General features: G+C 43.4%; 1 long non-coding RNA gene across 1 annotated transcript in view; it reads right to left on the bottom strand.

Moving 5' to 3' along the window:
* Window positions 1-883: 883 nt before the first annotated feature.
* Window positions 884-23,840, bottom strand: part of LOC310709539 — a 30,370-nt gene continuing 7,413 nt past the window's right edge. Inside the window, exons 2-3 of the long non-coding RNA XR_014527567.1 lie at window positions 2,144-2,315; window positions 884-1,008 (exon numbers count right to left, since the gene is read on the bottom strand). This is a non-coding gene — a long non-coding RNA (uncharacterized lncRNA). The remainder of the gene's footprint in view (window positions 1,009-2,143; window positions 2,316-23,840) is intronic.

Raw genomic sequence — 23,840 nt, 5'->3', positions numbered from 1 at the left:
TATCTGGTCTAGCATCCTGTTCTCACTGTGGCCAACCAAATGCCTATGGGAAGCCCACAAGGAAGACTTCAATTGTATCATACAAATGCCAGTGTTGGGTCCTATGAAATATAGCAGACATGTAGCTCCACAAAGGATAGACACCTAAGGTGTACGGGGCAGATTGTGAGGAGCATTAAAATGAAGGTAGAGGTCACAGGAAAACATGATCTGGAACTGGGTAGGTGGTATAGTAGGAGATCCGAGCCAAGTAATCTGGAAGAAGGAAACAGAAATAGGCACTGGGGCTCAAGGTCAGAGACCGATTGTTGATCAAGCAAAGATTGAGGCTTGCGCTAGAAGTACCGTATTTACTCAGATGTAATGTGCGCTTTTTTGGCCAAATTTTGTCGTGAAAATTAGGATGGGCCTTAGATTTGATGGCACATTTACATTCACCAGCAAGTACTTTTTTGGTTTCAAGGTTTTGAAAACTGAGGTGCGCATTAGATTTGATGGCGCATTACATTTGAGTAAATACAGTACACAGCAGGCCAGGATGTACCAATGGACTGCTGGGGTGAGCAGAGCCATGTTGCAACGTGGGAGAGCAGGGCTAAATCAGTTGATTTTCTACTCTGCATCTACAAGGGAAACCAGGACACAAATGAGGAAGTCACCATTCAAATCCTAGTTGATCCTGACAAACAAGCTAGATTCAGAATCAAAGCCAGATGTTCACCTAGTCAAGCACACTTTTTCTTTGCTTATATTTTATTTCAACTATAATGCACCATCTCTCTCTCTCAATGGCATAATCCCATCCACATGCCCAACCACTTGCAGCTGGGATCCTCACTGATAAAGTAGATGGCCTCATAATGCCTTAGAAGAAAGGCAAGACTACCAAGTCAATAGGCTTTTATTTGGACTCAGATTTCAACTCAGATTGGGGACGGACAGAGACTTGCAATGGAAAGCAGTTGCTGAAGACTCCCGCAAGGCCACTCCGAACTTGAAATCAGTCACCTGTGAATGAAACACATATGTATTTCTGTTGATTGAGTGGTATATAAATCATGTTAAATTAAATTAAATTAAATATGCAACCTTTGTATAAATCATAGCCATTTCGCCCTCTTTCATTTTTGTTCATGATGTATAGCTTCTGCTTCAAGACTTGCAGGTTTGATATATTCGTTACAACTTTTTTTCTATGTAGATAATGCAAATAAATGAATGGAAAAAGAGACAGATTTATTTGTTAGTTTGTTTCATTTATAAATCACTCTTCCTCCTAAGGGAGCCTAGGGCAATGTACAACAGGGTATAAAATACAAAATAATATCATAAATAAAGCATAACAATAACCATTATAACTATAAAATAACTAACTCAGACCCCTCAAAATACGTGTATAGTACAAAAAAAGCATCTGCAGCTGTTTAGAAAAAATATCACTTGTGTGATGCCATATGTTGCCATTATTGTCATGCAAACAAGCATGGATAAAGAGCAGGCCTTCTGAACCAAATCAATGATTCCTCCTGCCCATTGTTATGTCCCTGACTCTGGCCATTGTTAGATGATGTGCTAATAGAACCTTCTAATGGGGAACCTGTGGTTCTCCAGATGTTGCTCAACTAACTCCTATCAAGCCCAGCCAGCATGGCCAGTAGTCCAGGGATAATGGGAGTTGTAGCCCAGTAGTTCAGTCAGTAGAGCATGAGACTCTTACTCTCAGGGTTGTGGGTTCAAGCCCCATGTTGGGGAAAACATTTCTGCATTGCAGGGGGTTGGACTAGAAGACCCTCATTGTCCCTTCCAACTCTACGGTTCTATGAACATCTGGAGGGCCACATGCAAGAGAGGAGCCTATTCCATGCCATCCGTTCCCACCCTCCAATAGTGAATGGCGTAGAATATAAATGTGAGGCATGAGTATGCTATCTTCACTAAAGATGCTGCAGCCCAGGCACTCACTGGACCATTCTTCTCTTGTCCCATCACAGAAGCAGCAGCTCAAAGTATTGTTAAAAGAGAGCTTCTCCAGGAAGTAGAAGCCTTAAAGTCAAGGCTCTAAGCTTTCCAACTTTGTCTCACTGTTCTCATTTTGGAGTAAAGTGAGTTAAAAAAAACAAAACCTAACTAACACCTTACTTACATCAGTTGTTTGCGCTGAAGAAGAACGTTGTCAGTTGCCAAAATTGCCATGGAACAATTTATTCACAAGTGTGCCTTTCACCCAATATCAAAAAGATACAAGGTTCTCCCTCTTGGTGGGATTCTTTATGTTGCAGCTCCTCACAGCGAAGAGATGTGTGCTCACTCTCTACCTATTATGTAAAAGAAGAAAGAGCAAATGAATCTTTCATGGAATCCCGCCTAGCACTTTACTGAAAAGAGCACAGTAATGTTGCGTTTATCCATCCATCTCTGAGCAAGCAATAACTGATGGGGAGGAATGGGGGGTTGATTAATATGAGATTTGAGGATCCTCTTGGCTCTCACCATTGGTTCTTTTTGAAAACTAATGAATCAAGGCTGGAAGATCAAAGGAGATGATGTTCTGTCTTACACTAATTAACCTTCCCAGCAACAGAGGAAGCTAGATGAGGGCGGGAGAGGACGTGTCACCATAATACTTTGCACGGTGGGAAAGCCTACACTCAGCAATTAGAACAATTTTCAACTCTGCTGCTGATTACTCTGTCATGTTCAAAGAAGGGCAGATCATGGTCTGCCCAGGGCTTCATGCATATTATATATAAAGGGGGCCAGCTCCCACCTACTTAGGCAGTGAGAGAAGATCTGATTGCTCCCTGCCTTACATAGCAAGGGAGTTTTTAAACAGACCATATAGCTATGGAGGGTGCATGATTGACAGGCACTAACTCTACCCAAATACCTGAGATGCAATCAAGGGCTTGCTGATTTTGTAACTGCACACGTTTTAAGGAAATTGATTGATGTGTAATAACTTGTAATGCTTTGAATCCCTCCAGAAAAGAGTACCCGTGGTTGCTGAACATAAAATATGGTGATGCAAGGCATGATTGTTTACTTCTGTTCTGATTTCTAAGATATAGTGCAACACCCACTTACTCAAGAAAACTTTTGAGCGATAAGAACTGCTGGCCTGTCTTTAGTTTGCCATTAACAACTAGGTGAGGCAGTAGACGGAAATAGTTTTTTACTGATATTTTGGTATGATATTTATTGTTACTTGTATTGAGGGGGGGGATTCTGGTTAAGGTATGTCAGCTAGGGATGCTCAACCAATCTGCTGGGTCTGCATTTCAAAGTGAATTCACCTGATCTACACTCTCCGACACCTGGGAGGTTTTCTCTGGGCTGTTGCCAACACATTTGGAACAGGAAACTCCAAGCTCCCTGTCCAATGCATAGCCTAGACATCTTGGTCAGATGCTGAGATTAAGGTAAGGTTTTATTATGGTACTTTGAATTAAGTTGGTTGTTTTATTTTTAAAAAATCATATGATTAGACATGAGAACCCCACCTTCAAATCTTATTTTGTGGCTTTGAGTAGGTCACTCTCTCACCTTCCTTTTATAGGGTTCTTGTGAGCAGGTCAAGTGATAATAATTTGCAACACACCTTGAATGCACAGCAAAGGAGGAAAAGGAAACCTAAATAAGATCAAGCAAACGTCAGTTTGGGTTTGAGACAAACTTAAGATGCTACTGGAAAGCATTTGCCTGTTCCAACTGCCAGCCTAGAACAGACCATCATCCTAACAAAATTTCAACCCCTGCTACCCCCCCCCCCATGCACACAAGCCTTGAAATGGGTCTGGGGGTCTGGCAGCCTTGCATCCTTCTCGTGGGGAGGGATGTCAGGAGCTGGACAGGGCAAGGCTTAGAAGAGGTTGTTTGTGTTTCTTTTTTGTAAGCCCAGTGCCCACTCCTCAGTTGGCATATTCAGAACAGATTTGGCATCCAACCACCTGGATCACAATGCAGGAGCAGATGGTCATGTAAAGGCCTAAGAAGGAATTTATTTTGGTTTTGGCCTGCTAACTCAATTGACAAATGGAAGCAAAGTCACGGGTGCGCACGTGTGTGTGTGTGTGTGTGTGTGTGTGTTTTGCCTAGTCTGTACTGTGCTCTGGAGAAGGACTGTAGCTCCATGGAAAGGTGCATGCTTTGCATCCAGAAGCTTCTAGGCTCAGTCCCCAGCATCTCCTGTCTGAAGTCCTGAAGGGCACCTGCCAGCCAGCACAGATAACACTGATCTGGAGGGACCCATGATCTGACTCTGTGTAAGGCAGCTCCCTAAATCTACTCTGGGGATTAGCTCTCAGTGCAAGGCACAGGGTCAAAATAACATTCACTTGTTGGTCACAATGCAAGACAGTGCTGAAAGACTGAACCTGAGATGAGGAAATATTTTGGATGCTTTGGGAAGGAGCTATTCATTGCTCCCATAGTTCAAGTGATACATCTTTGGGTGAACGTTCATATCATCTATTCTGAACCCAATGGTGAATCTGATATTGTCATCAGATTTGCAGATATCCATGCAAATCTGATATTGTCATCACCATTAAATTACCAGCTTGGCAGAGACTGGATTCTGATTGTGCAAAGTGCTACTATGGTTGGCCTGATTAGTGTTTAACAACATCTGGAAATCCACAAGTTCCCCATTCCTGTTCCGCGGGCTTTAGATTGAAAATGTCAGTCTGTATGCGGAGGATATGTGAACTGAGAAACTTTGGTATGTTCACATTTGATCTTTCTGCAAGATAGTAATGCACAGTCATGTTGTGTGCTTGGTACATTTTGCCAGTTCCGTGTGCCCACTATCTCTGGCTCAACGTATTTCATCTCATCCATTGGCCTTTTAGTTCATTAAGCAACAGCCACAACTCTGCTGGCAGACCTTTCAAATTGGGGAAGAGTTCTATATCCAGATTAAGATGATCTAAATTGCTAATTTTGATGGATATGAGTTGTGCTGCGAATGCTTAGTTCAGCTCGAGTGAGAAACAATCCTTGTCCTAAAGCCTTACAAATGAGACACCCAAGACAGGTCAAAGAAGCATAATCATTTCCCATCTTAAAGATGGAAAACCAATGAAATTAAGCGGCTTGCCCAAGGTCACGCATGGATCCAAATTTAAAACAAATTGAATAAGTTTCTTTGTGTCATCTTCTTGCTGAGCTTGGAATCGTTTGTGTTCTCTGATCTCCTTGGCTCAGAGCTCAAGGAGCCATGCTGTTACAGTAATAACATGAGGCCAATAAGGCTTATTAAGCCCTGGAGGGATTCTTTGCAATGCCCAAGCCACAGAGCTGCCTAATAAGCAGAGAATGTTGGCCATGCTAATGTCATTAGTGGTGCCATTTGTTTTAGGCTAAATGTTGTACAAAGCAAAATCTGTTTTAATCCCAATTTAGAACAGGCTTGCGGCTGTCACTGGGGGCATTTTTTCCCCAGCCTATTTTTAAAAATAATCTGTTAGGCATGCCGGTTGCCAAAATTCCACTAAGAGCTCTATTCCAGGGCCTTATGCTTTCAGAAAGGCTTCTGCACGGTGCACGGCACGTGCAAACAGAGAGAAGGGCTGCAATTCTTGCTAGACAAAGGAAGCATGAACAGCAAATTGTCGTTTGAGGAATGAACCACACAGAGGGCCAAATTCAGCCTAATAGCAAATTGATAGTGGGCATCAGATGTCAGCTAGCACTGTTTCCATATCCGCATTAGATTAGAATGCAGGTGATGGACCCTGTTCTTTTCTGTAACTCTGTCAGGGGAAGGGACTGTAGCTCAATGTTACAAAAACTTTGCAAACAGAAGGTCCCAGTTCGAATCTTTAGCATCTCTGGTTATATGACTGAGATGGGAAAGAGCATTTGCCTAAGACCCTCAAGAGCTAATGGAAGATAGAGGAGACCATACTGGACTTAGTGGAGAAATGATCTGGTATAAAGTTGTTTCCTATGTTCCTCTGCCTTACTAACCTGTCCTTTCTTGCTCTCACCATTGCTAGAAAGGTGATGCAGACCTTATTTTCAGACTTATTTGTATTACTACTTTACTCTGGCAGAAGTTAGACAGAGAAACCCAAAAAGAAAATGCAAAATGCTTAGGCCAAGAAAATGCAAAATGCTTAAGGGTGAGGATTTGCTGAATTAAAATTTGAAATTGGAATGCAGAAAGGGGAGGTATGAGGAGGTCGGAGAAGTAAGTTATAAGAAAATAAGGGTTTGAAATTATACTTGTTCTTTTTCTTTGTTTGTGTTTGTATTGTTGTGTTTGTCTGTATAATTTGTGAAACTTTAATAAATATTTTATTTAAAAAAAATGCTTAGGCATGGAGTGTTGAAGTGCAGACCTCTGCCTGGAAAGGGCAGGGCAAAAAGTAAGTGTGGATAAGCTCTTAGTTGAGTTCTGAGGGTAATACGTTGAACAGAGGTGGCTAACTGGCATCCTCCAGATGTTGTTGGATTCTAACACCTATAAGTTCCAGAAAGCCTGGCCAACGGCCAAGGATGGTGGGAGCTGCAGTTTGACAACATCTGGAGGACCACAGGTTAGCCACCCCTGATTTTATATAACTTGGTGGACATGGACTGACCCATAGAGTTACCCTTCTACATAATGTTTGAGTATTTGCCCCATTTGTAAATGATGTGTTGTCTCCAACATTTATTGGTAGAAGCCTAGCAACCTTCTTTTAGCCAAGAGGAAATTATGAATGAAATCCATACTGAAGCATGCACACGTGCGAACACACACACACAAACGGAGGTAAAGTTTTTGCAGCAAATGAATAATTTAGATCTCAAATGTAAGAGGCTACAGAACGAAACAGGCACTGCTGTTCTGGTATGAGTTCACAAAAATGAAATATCAGCAATAGAGATACCCTCCTTTCAATATCATGTTCACTTTGGATATCACTAACTGGGGACGGATCAGAGGAGATTGATGTCAGCTCCATACTTAATTTAGCATTCATCCAGATTTGTTTGCCCAAAGTTTGCAGGGAGGTTAGGCGACATCAGTTATTTGTTACACATTCATTCTGATTAATTTGCTAGGAGGTTATTCAGTGTTGTATGAAACAAGTGGGAACATCTCCCACCACTTTCCTTATCGCAAAAAGACTGATGGGGGCAGATTTGTTGCACAAGAGCACAAATCAAATTAATTGTGCAGCCTGAATTTGCCAGTATGTAATTGAACCCCAGCAGAAAAGAGCAACAGTCTGGAAGTGCCATAGCACAGCCTATGAGAAAAAGACAAAAGAGATGTAATAACCAGGAGTGTTCACTCTTCAGAAGGCTAGGGAGAGATCAGAGATTTAAAATCTGCAAGCATGAACTAAGAAAATGTCAGCAGTCCATGCTTCACCTTTTTTGATGATAGCAGAGAAACATAGCTGTTAATCAGAAGAATATCAGTTTAAATAATAGAATGAGGGAAGGCCATTTTTCTCCCCACAAAGGCTGCTGAACAGCAAGTTGAGACACCAATTATTGTTTTCATCAACAGCTTTAGAGAAGAAGCAAGTGCTCAGAGAAACATCAACCAAACAACATGATTATCAATATTTGTACTTTTCTGCATTTCACTTTCTTCTGACCTCACTGTATCCAACCTCCCCGCCTTCCAAATCACATTTCTATATACCCATGCAACTCAGGATAAAATTTATGCATCTGATAAGGTGGACTGTAGTCCAAGAAAGCTCACAGGCATAATACATTTGTTAGCCTTTCAGGTGCCACAAGACTCTTGGTTGTTTTTACCAGCCAAAAGAAAACCCTTTGACTTATTCCATTTTGCTTTGTTGCAGAAGAATGGTGTACACACAGTCTTCTCAAGAGGCTCTGTGATTATGTTTTTCCAAGGACATATTTCTAAGACTGCCGGATTGGGGACTTGAAGTGAGCTTGATGCAATTCCTGCCTTTTCGTTCCATATAATTTTGGATGAATCAAAGAGTTTCCCATCTGTAAAATGGAGCTTAAAGCATAGTTTATATTTTGCATTATAAACACATTTGGAAGCCCTGCCTGCGTTAGACCACAGGATAAGCTGGGGCCTTGGAGTCCTTTACATAATATAAAATGCTCTTATATGAGAGAGTGAGCAAATTATTGAGCCAGGAAATTCCTTTTCCTGCATGCATCTCACTGCAGCCCCATCTGTTATTCTACATGTAGCTGGAGGGTAAGTTGAAAAAGAAAAAATGTGCCCTGGTTCCTTCTACTGACATACAGCACTCCAGAAATGTGATCATGTTTGCAAATGCCAGATATAATGATTTCCAGAGGGGAGGAAGAAACAGACACATTCTTAGAGCTCACATTTTGAAATGTGTTGAGGGTTTTTTAAACTTCCAAAATCATTTGGTAATACTAAGCCATCTCTATTTTTCACTCCTTTATGAAAGTGTTTGGTGGTGAAATTAACTGTGACAGATAGTAAGCACATGCTCTCTCTGCTCCTGACATGACGATTAGAGAAAAATCTTTCACATATTAGCAAGAACAAATGTTACCAAGGAGAGGTCTAATCACTCATATTCCAGTCCCTACATTTTTCAAATGTTATTACAATGAACTTCACTTCTTTATAGCTTTGCAGCATTTAGAGGCTGGAGAAGTGAAGGCAGACCTACTAAGGGCAGCTTTTTCTGGTCCAGAAACAGCCAGGGCTGGGGAATTAGTGTCCTGTCCATGTCATTGGGCTGGACAATCGAAACTGATCCCACAGGTTGAAAATCAACATTACTCCAGGGACCTCCAACAGACCTGGACTAGTTGTAGCATTAGGTTCAGCACATATCTGAGCAATGTTGACCTCAAAGCATTTCACAAATCTTTTGCAGCAGGTTATTGAATAGCATAGACATCTTGCTTTTTGGAAGACTTCAGTTTTGGACATCTTGTCTTAGCCACAGCAGCTATCCTCTTGCTTCTCTCTGAAGCCCTTCAGGATCCTGATTTGCCCTGTCTCCATCCCTTATCTCCCACTATGCATTACATGAATCCTCCTAAAAACAGTGAAACACTTGAATGAGTCCCATTATGATAGATATTTTAAAAGGTCAACTCCCACTGTGTTTGATAAACTACTGCAGTCATTATCTGAACAGCATAATAAGATCGTTTCAATGAAGCAAGCAACATTTACATGTACCTTCTGTATTTTAATAGTATGTTTTCATTAAATCTTGTATTAGCAAGCATTGGTCCATAGTAGATTCTCAGTCACTAGAGTTTTTATGCTGCAATTCCACATTCACTGTTTATACATGTGGCTGCAGAGGTACATATAGTTGAAAGTTGTTTTCCACTATCTCACAACTTCCTGCCTCACTAATGGCATACACAACCAGTACTGCATCCAATATTGAAGGAGCCCAGTGTTGCATGTATGAGCAGCGTCACATACCTGTGACATCACACATGCACATCGTCAAGAGGAGGCTGAGCATGCAGTCCAGCGCTTGTGCAGCTTCAGTGTCCAGTGGCTCCTCGTCTCTTGTGCTCAGGAGGAGCCAGCCACTGATGCTGCACCATGCATGGCTCCATGCTCACCCCCTCAACATTGTGGGGGCTCAGCCCCCTGCCAACAAATATTCAGGGAACCAAAGACACCCCCACCCCTAGGAGTTGGCACCTATGCACATAACATGGGCCCTTTGCAATCTTGGAGTACAATGGACAGCACAAACGTTTCCAAAGCACTGGATGGTTCTCATACTGTTGCCTGAAGATCTGCCACTTTCACTGGTTTATTTAAAAATGGCCTTCACCACTAAACTCATCTAATGGGCTAGCAGGGCACATGTGTGACGCCTACCTGCTGAGCTACCTTGACCTCATTTCCTCGATCGTCGGAAGCCGTGTTGTCAGAAAGAAGATACAGCAGATAAAACTAACCTTTCACTATCTCCGGCAGCTTTTCCCTGGTGTTTGCCCATTTGCAAAATTGTTCAGATCCGCACAGGAAAGCTACTGCATGTTGCCAGCAACTGAAATCCAATTAGCTTTAATTGCTACGTCGTCACTGATCCGTTCAGTAGGACCATGAGAATAAGGCATGGACCCATGTGAGTACTTTGCCTATTGATGAAGCAATGGTGTCACACAGACCTGGCTCCTAAAGAAGCACAGTCATGTTTCTTGTATCTATTATGTAATAATGAAGTCAATATACCTATCTTCACATAAGATGAAAACTTCAAGGGCACATGCGCACACACAAAACAACACCGTATCAGCTCACGTTGCCTGGAGAAAACAAAAAATGGTCACAACACAACAAGAATCCTGGTTTATTTAAGAACATAGGAAGCTGCATCAGCTATTTGTCCATTTAGCCCTAGTATGTCTGTAAGGGGTTGTCCAAGGCAGAGGCCTTTTTCACATCTCCTGCTCTTCCTGGACCTTCACCTGGAACTGCCAGGGATTGAATTTGGGGCCTTGTGCATGCAAAGCACATTTGTTAAGTCTCTGAACACCTCAGAGGCAGTATGTCTCTGAATACCAGTTGCTGGAAATCGCAGGTAGGGAGAGTGCTCTTATCACTCAGTTTCTGCTTACAGGCTTCCCACAGATATCTGGTTCACCACTGTGAGATGCCCTTCTTATGCTTCTTCTTATGTTTGTTTGTAAGTTTTTACATTTATACCCCATCTTGTGAGAAATAATCTCACAGCCAAATTAAAACTTCAAGCTTTGCTAGACAAGCAAAGGGTTAAGACACATGGAGTTCTCCCCTGTAAATTCCTAGAGAGAATACTCTGTGAGGTCATATCCCCTGCTTTCCCTGGCAGGAAAAGTAAGGAAGATAATCCTTACTACTTCGTCCATCCTCAGAGTTCGGTCATTTTTCTCTCTGTGTGTAACTGAGGTAGGTTATGGATTTAAACTGGGACCTGATACATGCAAGAAATGTGCTACACCACTGAGCTATGGACCCTCACCTTGCCACTGAATAGTTGCAGGACAGAGCAGCAGCACTCCACCAAAGATGCAGAGCCTTCAATGAGCATTCATTGGGTATGGTTGCCCAACCAGCTGTTGGTCCACCAAACAGTGGTGCTGTCCACCCCACGTTTTACCATCTTGACAACAAGGATAGTTCACGTGCAAGAGAGGACTACAAATGGAACATGAACTGCAAAGTCGTCATATTGCAGTGCAAAGCATAAAAAAGTGAAAAACACCACTCAGAAAGTGAATTACTGCCAAGGCCACTGAGAAATGTTATACATAAACACCTGGAATTAAAGGTTTAAAAAATGACAGGGTGTTGCTGCAGAGGGTTAATGCTGCTGCCTTTCAAATCTTTTGAGAAATATTGGGATGAGCCTTTAAGTGCTGAAGTTGCAAGTGGGAAGAGAGACTGTGAAGAATAGCAGTTTAAGAGAGAGACTACAAAAATGAGGTCACAGACATGGGGAGGGAGGTGTGCTATCATTAACACAATCACAAATAAACGTGCTAGCTGCGGGAAGTCTTGTATTTTCCCAGATACAATTGCAGCTGGATTGCTGGGAAGAATTGATGCTCTCGCCACAGAAATGGATCTTTGAGGGAAGGCATATGGTCTGTGTGAAACTTGTCACTATTGTACCAATAGCTGATTGCATCAAAAGGCTCTGAAGCAAGCAAAACTTAGCCGTTAAGGCTGCAACCGTAAGCATATTTGGCAGGGAGTAAGCCCCAATTGGACTCCATCAGAGCTGCATCTCAGTAAATATGCTTAGGAGTGAACTACGCCTCTTCGATGGGGCAGAGACTCCCTCTCCCAAGACAGCAACAATAAGCACCACACAGATTCTGCTCTAACATGGACCACGGCTCCCCTGACACATCCTTGCAGAGAAAAGAGGGGGTTGCCCAGCAGGTGTTTGTTCCTCAAGTCAGCAGCAATATGGCCTTCCAGCAATAATGGCTTGTGTTTCTTTTGGAACTTTTCCATAATTCATACAGTGGCCTCCTCTCAGCCATCAAATATTTATGCCCTGATGATGCTTAGTAAGAAACATATTCTTCCTTGGAGCATGGCTGAACATTCAAGGCTAGCATGGATTTTCCTTTGTTCAAGTCATTATGTTCAGTATCGATTTAGCTTGTCAGGTGGATGGGGTGTGCTTCAGGAATGAAAACAGCGCAATGCTTTTCCCTACACCCAAAGAGCAGCTGCTTGATTCTGCTTTTGCAGTCTAGTTCCCCCTTGACCACGGCAAGGAGATAATAATCCTCTCTTTGCAGCAATAAAACATGGACTGGGCGGAAATGGCCTGCCAGCATTCTCTGCACTGTTTGTGGGTGGCAAGATTCAGGGGACATTTTGCTGAACATTCTCCTGGGGAGAGCTGAAATTCTCCAACATTCAAGAAATTAAATTTTCAGACAATTCTTTTCTGAGACTCTTTGGCTGGATACTAAAGACAATTCTTTTCTGAGACTCTTTGGCTGGGTACTAAAGAAAACCACTCTTCTAGAGTTTAAGAGCCTTTGAAAGACAAAAATGGCTCTATCTCCCTCTAGTGACCAAATGGGTTAGCATTTGATGGCTCGATTCAGAGGTCCGCTTCTCACGTGGTTGGTTTGGCAAAGTAATGCCCTGAGAAGCTCCATCAATTTGTGAAGGGCCACTTTGCTCTTGGGTTTGCTCAAACAGCAGCCTCCAGCCACCCTGTCCATTGTTATGGAAGAGAAGGCAGTAGACATAGCCTTCTTCCAGTACACCCAACCTTCAGCTTACTCCAGGTCACTTGTGGGTCATAGTGCCTGCTTTTTTTCTCTGCTGGAGGTTGAGTCTTTGTCAGAGGGGTCGGAACAAATCCTTCCCCCCTTCAGCTCAAGCCCTGCATCAAAGCATTCATTTATTTGAACAGATAACATTGTCCCATCCGCCAGCCTGGGTTTCATACATCCTCGGGCATCTAGATCTACCACATTGTGCTCAAGGAGAGAAAATCCATCCCACACCATGGGGTTTGCGGCTAACCTTCTACTGTGCCACTGCTAACCCACTGACGAAAAATCCTAGAGTGGCTGCTCTCTGTGAGAATGGGAGGGGGGTAAAAGGAAGCAGATACAATAATAATTAATGCATGACCCATAAAACCCCAGTTTGCAGACGTATGCTCTTGCTGGGCAGTTAGAAGGCAGTGTTTTAAAATCCCATCCATTATTCATAGGGCAGTGCCATTTTAATAGTTAAACTTGTTTCCAATTAATTTTTAATTAAATCCACTTTTCAAAAAAAACCTAAGACACAACATTTTGCCTGAAGCAAGATCCTCTGACCTACTGTGGAATCATAGTCTGTTGTCAGGACCAATTCACACATTGCCAAATTCCTACGCAGAAGATGCTTCCATGGAATAGAGATGTGATTTTTAGCATATTTGTTTTCCATACTTTCTCAAGGGACTCCAGAGTTACCCTCACAGCTCCCATGCAAGGTAGGCTACACTGAGAGAAAGTGACTTTTCCAAGGCCACCCAAATCTTCTGGATCCAAGTCCATCATTGATGAGGGCGCCATCATCTATATGCATAATGCTTTACAAAGAACATGTTTGACAAATCCATGTCGCAGAGGACTTATGAACATTAAAAAGGCATGTGGAAAACAAAGAGGAAAGGGGTGAAATGGAGACAGGAATAAACAGGGAAAGAATATACAATTATTTTAAATACAGGTATTTTGGCTTAGTTGTGATATAGTATTGAGACCAGGAAGTTGTTCCAAAAATGTCCTGGAAAAGATCAGCTTTGAGGAGAGGGTAGTGGTCACATACATATGTTTTGGAGGGCAGTTCCAGGCATAAGGGGCAGGAAGGCAGAAAGGGTAGAAGCCAATGAATCCAATTCAGCACCAAGCAAAATGTTCTGTCAGCGCAAAGAGTTCTCCTTGCACAGCAGACAGTACTCCCTCTCTTCTCCCCCTGAGTGCCCCCTAAATCCATTCTGGGGTTCCCCCAACCCTCTGGTGCAGATTTGGGGATGATGCTGGGTGCAAATGGGTGGAGGAGAAGGGGGAAATCCCTTGGGGGGGGGGGAGAGACACTCTGCATGTACTCAGAGGCACCCACTGCCATTACTTTACGCTGACATTCCCTGACATTCAAAGCAGATTCAGGGGCTTAATGCTGATGAGCCTTGGCTCAAAAGTATGCCCTGAAAATGGGATTGGCATCCTCTGTGACGCTGAGTAGGAAATGAAATTCTTACCCTTCAAAACTGCATTCCTAAGTGCCTACTCCTCACAGGCTTAGTGATCAGAACAAAAACATTATAGTGTCTGGAAGATAAGTCCACTTAGCAGCTGCAAAGCAACTCCACGCACTAGAAGGGACCGGCTTAGCAGCAAATTCTTCTCTTACAAAACTCGTAGGACGGCTAAAGCTCCCATTTGTTTTAGCGCATAGACGGCAGGACCAACCAGGTTATGGCAGAGAATAGAAATGTGCACACACAAAATCCCTGACTTTGCTATCAGAAGGCTACGGCGTATCTATAATGCTTAAAAATAAACCCTGCTTTGAACAGAGCTGAGCTGAGCTAAAATGACAGCATGAGTTTAATTACTCCCATCTTGTTCAGAGCGATAGGAACTATAATAAAACATGGCCCAGATTTCACGGTTTTTCACACCATAAGCCAATTAAAAAGTGCCTCTGACATGAGCCCTGCTGCAATTAACCAAGAGCAGACTTGCACTCAAAGGACATGTGTAAACAGAGGGCAGCCACAAAACCATCTAGCTCGCTCCCCTATCAAGCAGCTTCAGTGACAGCATCCTAAAGGGGAGGCTGCCTGTGCTGGGGGTTATTCCAACAAGAGGAGCAGGAAGTGCATCAAGTCCTCAACACCTCTAATGCAAAAAAGATCCAAGACTCAGCAGATGTGAAATCAAGGAGGGATAGATCCGTCTATCATGCTGTGAGTAGGACAAGGGGGTGTGAAATTAGACAATGCCACAGGCGATACAAGAAAAGTGCTTGATGGATCAGTTTTCCTCCTGAGCAACGAAAAAATGATCTGGAGAAACTGATGCACAGGGAAATCCAAAATTAAGAACCAAGCCTTGGCAGGTGCCTGAAGCTATTTCACATAGCTCCTGTTCCTGTTCTGCCTTGAGGCCGGGATTTGCAGAAGTGAAAAGAAGCTGAATGCAGACCCAGGGCACAGCTTGTAAAACTCAAGGGAAGCAGAGAGGCCGGGGGATGGGGAGAGAATGTAGTGCAGCAGAGTACTGTGTTCTGGTACTCTAACCATCGCAGCAATAAGAGGAGCTAAACAGCACCCTGCATTTGAAAAAGGGTGTCTTTCGTCAATACATCCTGCCCGGGTGAGACGCCCTTCAAATGCAGCAGCAGACTTACAAGAGACCCTTTTCCATAACATGATCCCGCATGGCTGATGGCTCCATACACCCAATGCAACCATGTAGTAGGGCCTTTCCTCTACAGCTGGCACCCCTTTCTAATGCAAAAAAAATCCTCGATACATCCTGTCATGTGGTTGCATGAGCCACATGTACCCAAGGGGTGTAACACGGGAGGACCAGGAGGGCCATGGCCCTGGACGCATAATTTTGAGGGGGCACAAACTAGGCACCCCCACGCAGACACTGGCTGCTGTGGGGATCATCGTCCCACCCAGGTGCATTCTGGTGGGCCCTGTCCCTGGCTCCCCATCCTTCCCTGTCTGCCCTGGGGGGGTCTCTGGGCCCCGAAGCCCAGCTTGGCCTCACCACCGTGTCCCCAGCCCCCTTGCTGAATGGCTCACTCTCTCCTCGCTTGGCATGCTCCCTAGACAGTGAGAGGGCAGGAATGGAGGGAGGTGGGCAAGGGGCGACCCCAGCATGGCACTCTAGCCCAACGCTCCTCTGCAAGGGCATCAGGGGGGTTCACAGGGTCAAACCATTCTATGAATAAGGTGATGGAAAAGGAGGGCAGGATTTTACTTTCAGGAACAGGTTTGGAACATAACCGTGCAAACAGCCGCATTTGCAAGATGGGCACTGAACATGGAAACAGAAGCTGATAAAAGAACTGTCAGAGATGGTATATGCTGTTTTTAGGGGCTAGTTAGCGACACCTTGGCTTGGAAAGAGCATGAGACAGCAATTGGATCTGGGAAAAGAAGGCTCGGCATACCATGCCAGAAGGCCTAGCAGTGGAAGCCAATGCCAGAGAAAAGGGTGCCAGGTGCCAGGCAGACTGACAACAGCTAGGAGAGACAGAGACACCAGAACCCCCCGGGACTGCTAACAGAACAACCCTGTGCCGTGCAGAGGCGCCAAGGTGTCACTGATTCTTGTCCTTTAGCTTAGTAGTGTCAACATGCTTTCTAGTCTGATTGATGACTCAGGAAGTCACAGAGCAGCCCTGCTCTACTGCGCTCTGATCTCACCCACGAGTCAGTGCATCAGCAGGAACAGCTGCGACCAGATTTACTGAGGGAATTATTACTGCAAGGGTCGCCTGCTTCAGATGCCTTTGTCTGTATATGTCCTGCAGTAAATTGCTCCCTATAATTTTTTTAAATCATTGTAGGAGTCTGGCATCATAGGGAGCAATGTAATGTGGGACAAGTGAGAACGTGCTTCCCAAAATAAACCCCACAGGAAATCAAACCAAGAAAGGTGGTAGTCCCGCCTTCCTTTCTATCACCAATATTTCCAGTCCTGACATACAGTTTATACACTATGCACACTGTGGAAGTGCACTAGGTGGAGGGTTTTGATGTCATCCCATTCTTGACAATTCCGCTTTTCATTCTGGCCACAACATTCAAGTTTCCTGATGTGCCATTTTTCTAGCAAGGCATATGCAAGGCTGGCTACCTGCTGATTTCCTCCATGTCTTACCTAACCTTGAATTATTTTTTAAGAGGAGACATTTTCCTCTGCGCAGTGTTTTTCTGCTACTAATTTTTAAAGTCAGTCTTTTAGGCCCAAATTAGATGCAGTGTGGGATAGTTATGATTCTCCTGCATTAAAAAGATAGGTGCAAAGAGGAGATACTGGTTAGATTAGGAATATGGCACTAGAATAGGTAGGGTTAGCTCCATATTATTTTTCTGATTAAAATTCTCTTGCCCATATCTTCTATTTGCACCTTGCAGAATAAAACTTACAGATCTTGCATGGATACCTCGGTACCAGTAAACTACAGATCGCAGTGAGGGCTAATTGGAATAATGCTACAAAAAGAAAGGATTAATCTCATTCTTCAGTGCTATGGTCCTGATTCAATTCAAGGGTCCCTGTGGCTTCTATTAAATGAGAAACAACAACCCATGTCTTGTTAGGTTCTTATTAATATGTATAGTGAGTGCACAGTGGAATCGGCCTAATCTCCAGGATTTTCTGCAGAGCAGGTGCCGACACTGGACATTCAGTCCCAGGAATGTGGTTCTTCTCATTTAGGGATAATGCTTCTCCTCTTCCATCTTGCCATCTGTAGGCTTCCCATCTATCTAAAATTAGGTTGTAAGCTCTTCCGAGGAGGGATCTGTCTTTTGTGGTTGAATGCAAATGGCACTTCTAAGCTAAATCTATAATTTTCCAGACAAGGGGTTTGAGACCATCTCTATCAATCTGCACAGGGCATCTTCCTAAGGAAAGGCACTCCTGGCTCTCCTACCAGATCATATCTGCTTTAGGCCTTAGAACAAAAACCAGCATCTATTGTCTCACAACACCATGCACTTTCTTCCGTGGCACCTTATCTTTGGAACTCATTTGCCTCCAGACACTCATATGGTCTAGTTTAACTATATGAATCTTCTCCAACTTGGTGCCCTGCAGATGTTGTTGCCTCCACATCGGCCTCAGTCCACAAGTCCAATGGAAGTTACTACTTCAATAACATCTGGAAGGAGACAGGCTCACCATGCTGAAGAACTGCATGAAAAGTTGGCTCTAGCCTAGGAAAATAGAAATCTGTTCATTTTTTTAAGGCGCCACTGGAGTCCTTGTTGATTTTGCCTTTTCACAAGTCTGTTTCAAACCATAAATCTGAAACTCTTGACTGTGGCAACCAGTTGCTATTGAAATGAGGCTTCAAATATAACAGCATGAGTCAAGTTTCAAACCCAACCTCCAGGACCAACGTCTCTCTCATCTTCACATTTTGTCTTTCCAATTGGGGCTATGTTGTCTGACAAAGCCAGCCAGCGTCTCTCAATAGGGAGCACTTTTCTCTTTTCTTTTTTCTCTGGAGGTCACTTGGAAAGAGCAACAGCTCCTTCTAGAGGCCCTTTGCTAATAACACAATTTGACCCGTAAAGCACAGTACAAAAGGCTTCCCAGAGAGAGGGAAGGAAATATTTTGCATGTGCTATTAACAATGGTAAATAGATCACAATTCAAGTTACAAAATCCCACAAGAACCTTTGCATTCTGTGGAGCTCATTGAGCTTCCAAGCTTCTTCAGATTCTGTCACAGCATTCCTGAAAGCTCGTACATTCAGAAAAACCAAAGGAGAGTTTCTTCAGTGCCAGGGAAGTTAAGTGACTGAAAATAGATGTTTTTAGCTTTGCTGAACCTCCTGCAGCAAAGTAATGGTAATTTTAAAAAAGATCCAGAATCAGATCAAAAGTAGAATACATTTGAATGATTTAGTTAAATCAAAGCAGAAAAATAATGGGAACATAAATGAAATTTAAGAAAGCCATATATATTTATTTATTTTTATTTGAAAAAATTCTAATTTGTATGCAGACAGGGAAAGATATCAACTTAAAAGGCTAATTGAGAGAGGAAGGCCAGGGCCATCTTTAGCAGATGCGATGCCGGGGTGCAAATATCCACCCAGCGCCCCCAAATTACCACGGATAGTTTTGGGGTGGCCGTAGCTGCTTTTATTTAAAATGCATCTCTGGGTTACTTGTGGCGTATAGGAATTTGTTCATTTTTTTCCTTTAAAATATAGTCGTCGTCCCCCACACACAAGGTTTGAGGGACAGTGGACCGGCCCCCTGCTGAAAAAGTTTGCTGACCCCTGTCCTATGCATTGCCGTGTAGACATCATCGCCCACAGGACTGGACTATCTGAGCCAAAATACTATATTGTACTAAGTGAAAGGTCCATGATCTTCTTTTCCACAGTTTTTCAAAAGTATAATCAAGCATAAGGTCATTATTCAGTTTGGGGTCATGGTGCTAGTAAAATGGAGATTCGCCCCCATACCACACCACTTTCATCCCATAACTGCAATTTGCCCCATGGGGAGGAAGCATGGGCCAGTCTTCCCCAACCTGGTGCCCTCCCTGCTCCCAGTGTTTTGTACTACAACTCACATCAGCCTCAGTCAGAGATTCTAGTAGCTGTAGTTCAACAATATCTGGAGACCACCAAATTGGGGGAGGCTGAGAGAGATAGAGGTCCTGTTATGGTACATTTTAAACAGCACAATCCTATATACCCCTGCTCCAAAATCAGTTGCACTGAGTTCAATAGAGCTTATTCTCATGAAAGTGAGTATAGGATTACAGTCCAAACAGTCCAAAACAGATCTCCCACTGTCGCGTCTAGTTGCTACTCCATACATCTTGACTAATGGGATTATAAGAGGTTTTTCTGCATAAAGAACATCTCTCAATATAGGCTCTTTGCTGCCACGGTAGCAATTTTCCTCCATTCTTTTTCCAGGCATGTTCTCTTCCAGTTTGTAAACACACTACTCATTTAAAAACCACTTTCTATCTTATCTATGCATCTTAGTCAAGGCCTTCCTAAAGTTCTACCTTATAGCAATGCATCTAAAAATTTGTCATGGTTTTCTTTCAGCAGGCATTCCTAAAATGCAGCCAATCCATCTTAATCACTTTGATTTAGTCTTTGCAACAATATCTGTTCTTCATACAGCCAATAAAATTCCTCAATCTTTCTGGTCCATAAATTCTCCTCACCATTTCCCATTAATTTGTTTTTCTTCCCTTTTTGTCATTGTCATGCACTTTAGAGAAAGGCACAGTGTTCGAATTATAATAATTGAAGTTTAACATTCTTGGAAATGTTTTTGCTTTTGAAGACTTAGTTGCAAACTTTGTATTAGTACCAAGGACTGTGTTCAAAGATCAAGAAGTTACTTCTTGCTAATCCTACTGACTCAAGCCCCCTCCTGCCGCCGCAAAAAAAAAAGTGGATCTGGGTAAATACTTTCCTTATCACACACCTGAAACACACAAAAACAAATGCATTTGTTCAAACACAAGGAGGTGAAAAATAACATGAAAAACTAGCTGCTTTGTCAGGCACAAACAGTGATACCCTACAGGTCAAAGAAAGCTTTGAGCCAAAGTCTAGGTTGACAATTGAAAATATATTGAAGATCTCCACTTACAGTTCTGGGGTGTAGCTGGTGCCGGTTTCCCTGGGCACCCTACTTCTGTGGCAACTCTGAAGTTGAGGATGCTGCTCTTGACATGATGGAGTTGGTCCAGTGTATGTAGCTTGTTTCTTGATTGTCACCAGAGGCATAAAACTCCCTCTCTCCTTCTCTGTCTCTCTGCCTCTTTCTCTCGCACTCCTACTTATTTCCTTTTCTGTCTATTCCCTCCAAATGCCCCCTTTCCACCCAGGCATTTCCACCCACCCCTCTTCCTATTCCTTCTCTGCCCCTCCCTGCCACCCATCACCAGAGGACTGAAAGTATCTCGTGCTTTCTTCCATTAACCACTACCCTTCCATCTCTCGCTCTCCACCACTGACACCTTACCTGAGTGACTCTTCATCATACAATGCTTAATTGTCTACAGTACCATTGCAAAGGAGGATGGGGGGACCAGAAAAACTGGCCATGCCCCCATGATCTCATTGGCTATGTCCCCATGACTACCTAGCACCCTACCAGGTCTAGTGAGCATCAGCCACACTGAGTGCCCACAAAAAGACTCAGTAAAAAAACCCAAATGCCCCAAGCTCCTATTTGCGCTAGCTCAGCCTCTCCTACATTGAATACATCCCCTTAAACATGCCCATCCATTTCACTGGATGCCAGGATTGTACACCCATCCTTCCTGAACAGAGGAGAGGTGCTCACAATCTAAAAGGACACAAGAGAACAAAGCCATCGGAGGGAGGAGGAAAAAGCAAGCTATTAAAGACACAGTTCTGAGTCACTTCAGTGAGTCCAAGGCAAAAAAAAAAAAAGGAATCAGGTTTTGCTCAAGCAAGTCCCATTCTCCTTTCCACCAGCATTTTCTTAGTTGATATTCAGAGTGCATTACTGAGTGCACACCACTGCTATTGTTGTTGTTGTTTAGTCATTTAGTTGTGTCCGACTCTTCGTGACCTCATGGACCAGAGCACGCCAGGCACTCCTGTCTTCCACTATCTCCCGCAGTTTGGTCAAACTCATGTTGGTAGCTTCGAGAACACTGTCCAGCCATCTCGTCCTCTGTCATCCCCTTCTCCTTGTGCCCTCAATCTTTCCCAACACCAGCGTCTTTTCCAGGGAGTCTTCTCTTCTCATGAGGTGGCCAAAGTATTGGAGCCTCAACTTCATGATCTGTCCTTCCAGTGAGCACTCAGGGCTGATTCCCTTCAGAGTGGAGAGGTCTGATCTTCTTGCAGTCCATGGGACTCTCAAGAGCACCATAATTCAAAAGCATCAATTCTTCGGCAATCAGCCTTCTTTATGCTCTAACTTCCATACATCACTACTGGAAAAACCATAGCTTTAACTATACAGACCTTTGGCGGCAAGGTGATGTCTCTGCTTTTTAAGATGCTGTCTAGGTTTGTCATCGCTTTTCTCCCAAGAAGCAGGCGTCTTTTAATTTTATGACTGCTGTCACCATCTTCAGTGATCATGGAACCCAAGAAAGTAAAATCTCTCACTGCCTCCAATTCTTCCCCTTCTATTTGCCAGGAGGTGATGGGACCAGTGGCCATGATCTTAGTTTTTTTGATGTTGAGCTTCAGACCATAATTTGCGCTCTCCTCTTTCACCCTCATGAAAAGGTTCTTTAATTCCTCCTCACTTTCTGCCATCAAGGTTGTGTCATCTGTATATCAGAGGTTGTTGATATTTCTTCCGGTAATCTTAATTCCGTCTTGGGATTCATTCAGTCCAGTCTTTCGCATAATGAATTCTGCATATAAGTTAAATAAGCAGGGAGACAATATACAGCCTTGCTGTACTCCTTTCCCAATTTTGAACCAATCAGTTGTTCCATATCCAGTTCTAACTGTAGCTTCTTGTCCCACATAGAGATTTCTCAGGAGACAGATGAGGTGATCAGGCACTCCCATTTCTTTAAGAACTTGCCATAGTTTGCTGTGGTCGACACAGTCAAAGGCTTTTGCATAGTCAGTGAAGCAGAAGTAGATGTCTTTCTGGAATTCTCTAGCTTTCTCCATAATCCTGTGCATGTTTGCAATTTGGTCTCTGGTTCCTCTGCCCCTTGGAAATCCAACTTGCACTTCTGGGAGTTCTCGGTCCACATACTGCTTAAGTCTGCCTTGTAGAATTTTAAGCATAACCTTGCTAGCGTGTGAAATGAGTGCAATTGTGCGGTAGTTGGAGCATTCTTTGGCACTGCCCTTCTTTGGTATTGGGATGTAGACTGATCTTCTCCAATCCTCTGGCCACTGCTGAGTTTTCCAAACTTGCTGGCATATTGAGTGTAGCACCTTAACAGCATCATCTTTTAAAATTTTAAATAGTTCAGCTGGAATATCATCACTTCCACTGGCCTTGTTATTGGCAATGCTTTCTGTGCAATTACTGAGGTGGGTGCTGAGGCAGTCTCCTCAGTGTCCTCTGGGAGTACCCATTAACAGTCTCTCCCTCCTTCTGCAGCCTTCTCCTTAGTCTATCCACTCCCTAAAAGAGCTGGAACTGACTCAGCCCTTCAGGGGCATGGCGAAAGCAGCAGTTCACAGACGCAATGTTCTCACTATGTCCACCCCACTCTTCCTCCACTGATCTGTTCTGTGATCCCTTCCTTTAGAGTATTTCTTTTCCTAGAAAGGATTTTTGTTCTTCAGCAAACCTTAGGTGCCAGATGAAGATACCTCCCTGCTGTGTGAGGATGGCACCATGTCGACAACATAAGCAGTGACACTCACAGTTTCCACATTAAAAGTGGAGGGAATGAAGGGGACCTGCAACAAAACGTTGTACTGTGAAGGGCTTTTGTATAGGATTCCAGACACTTTATTCCCCACCCCCACCCCCACCCCAACACACATACACACACACACACACACACACACACACACTTTCAGTTTTCATCCCACTCCTTCAGTCAGTCAGCATTTCTTGCCCACTGAGCCCTGCTTGAGCAGTCTAAAAGACCCATCTAGTCTTTCTCATGTATCACACGCACCATTTTTTCTACCCACTCTATTCTATTCTCCCCTCCCACTCAATTGTTAGGATTTCCCCCTCTCACTAAAATGTCCCAGTTATTCTGAGGCCCTTTTGGTATGGATTTTACCCAGGGCTTTTTTTCAGCCAGAACTCACTACAACTCCGTTCCGGCAGGACTCAGGTGGCTGCCATTGCCATTATAAGAGAACAAGGGAGGCGTTCATGGCAAGCTCTGGCACCTCTTTTTCTAGAAACACACCACTGACTTTACTCCTTAGGTTTTTCCCCCTAAAGATTTTCAGACATCTGTAAACCTTAGGTTTACCCCAACTTTGCCAATATTTTTCTGTCCGTTGTACGTGTGTGGTGAGCTTCTGACTATATAAACACATAAAGCCTCAAATTGGTATTTAAATTTTAAAATTCTTATCACTTGATTAAAATGGTTATCTAAATCTTTGTATAGACACTAGGCAAGGATTTTGTCTAATTTGGTCAATTTTAGAATCACACTCATC

The sequence above is a fragment of the Podarcis liolepis genome (assembly GCF_965112155.1).
Source record: "Podarcis liolepis genome assembly, chromosome: 6".
NCBI classification, from domain to species: Eukaryota; Metazoa; Chordata; class Lepidosauria; order Squamata; family Lacertidae; genus Podarcis; species Podarcis liolepis.
This window is presented reverse-complemented; position numbering and strand designations above follow the sequence as displayed.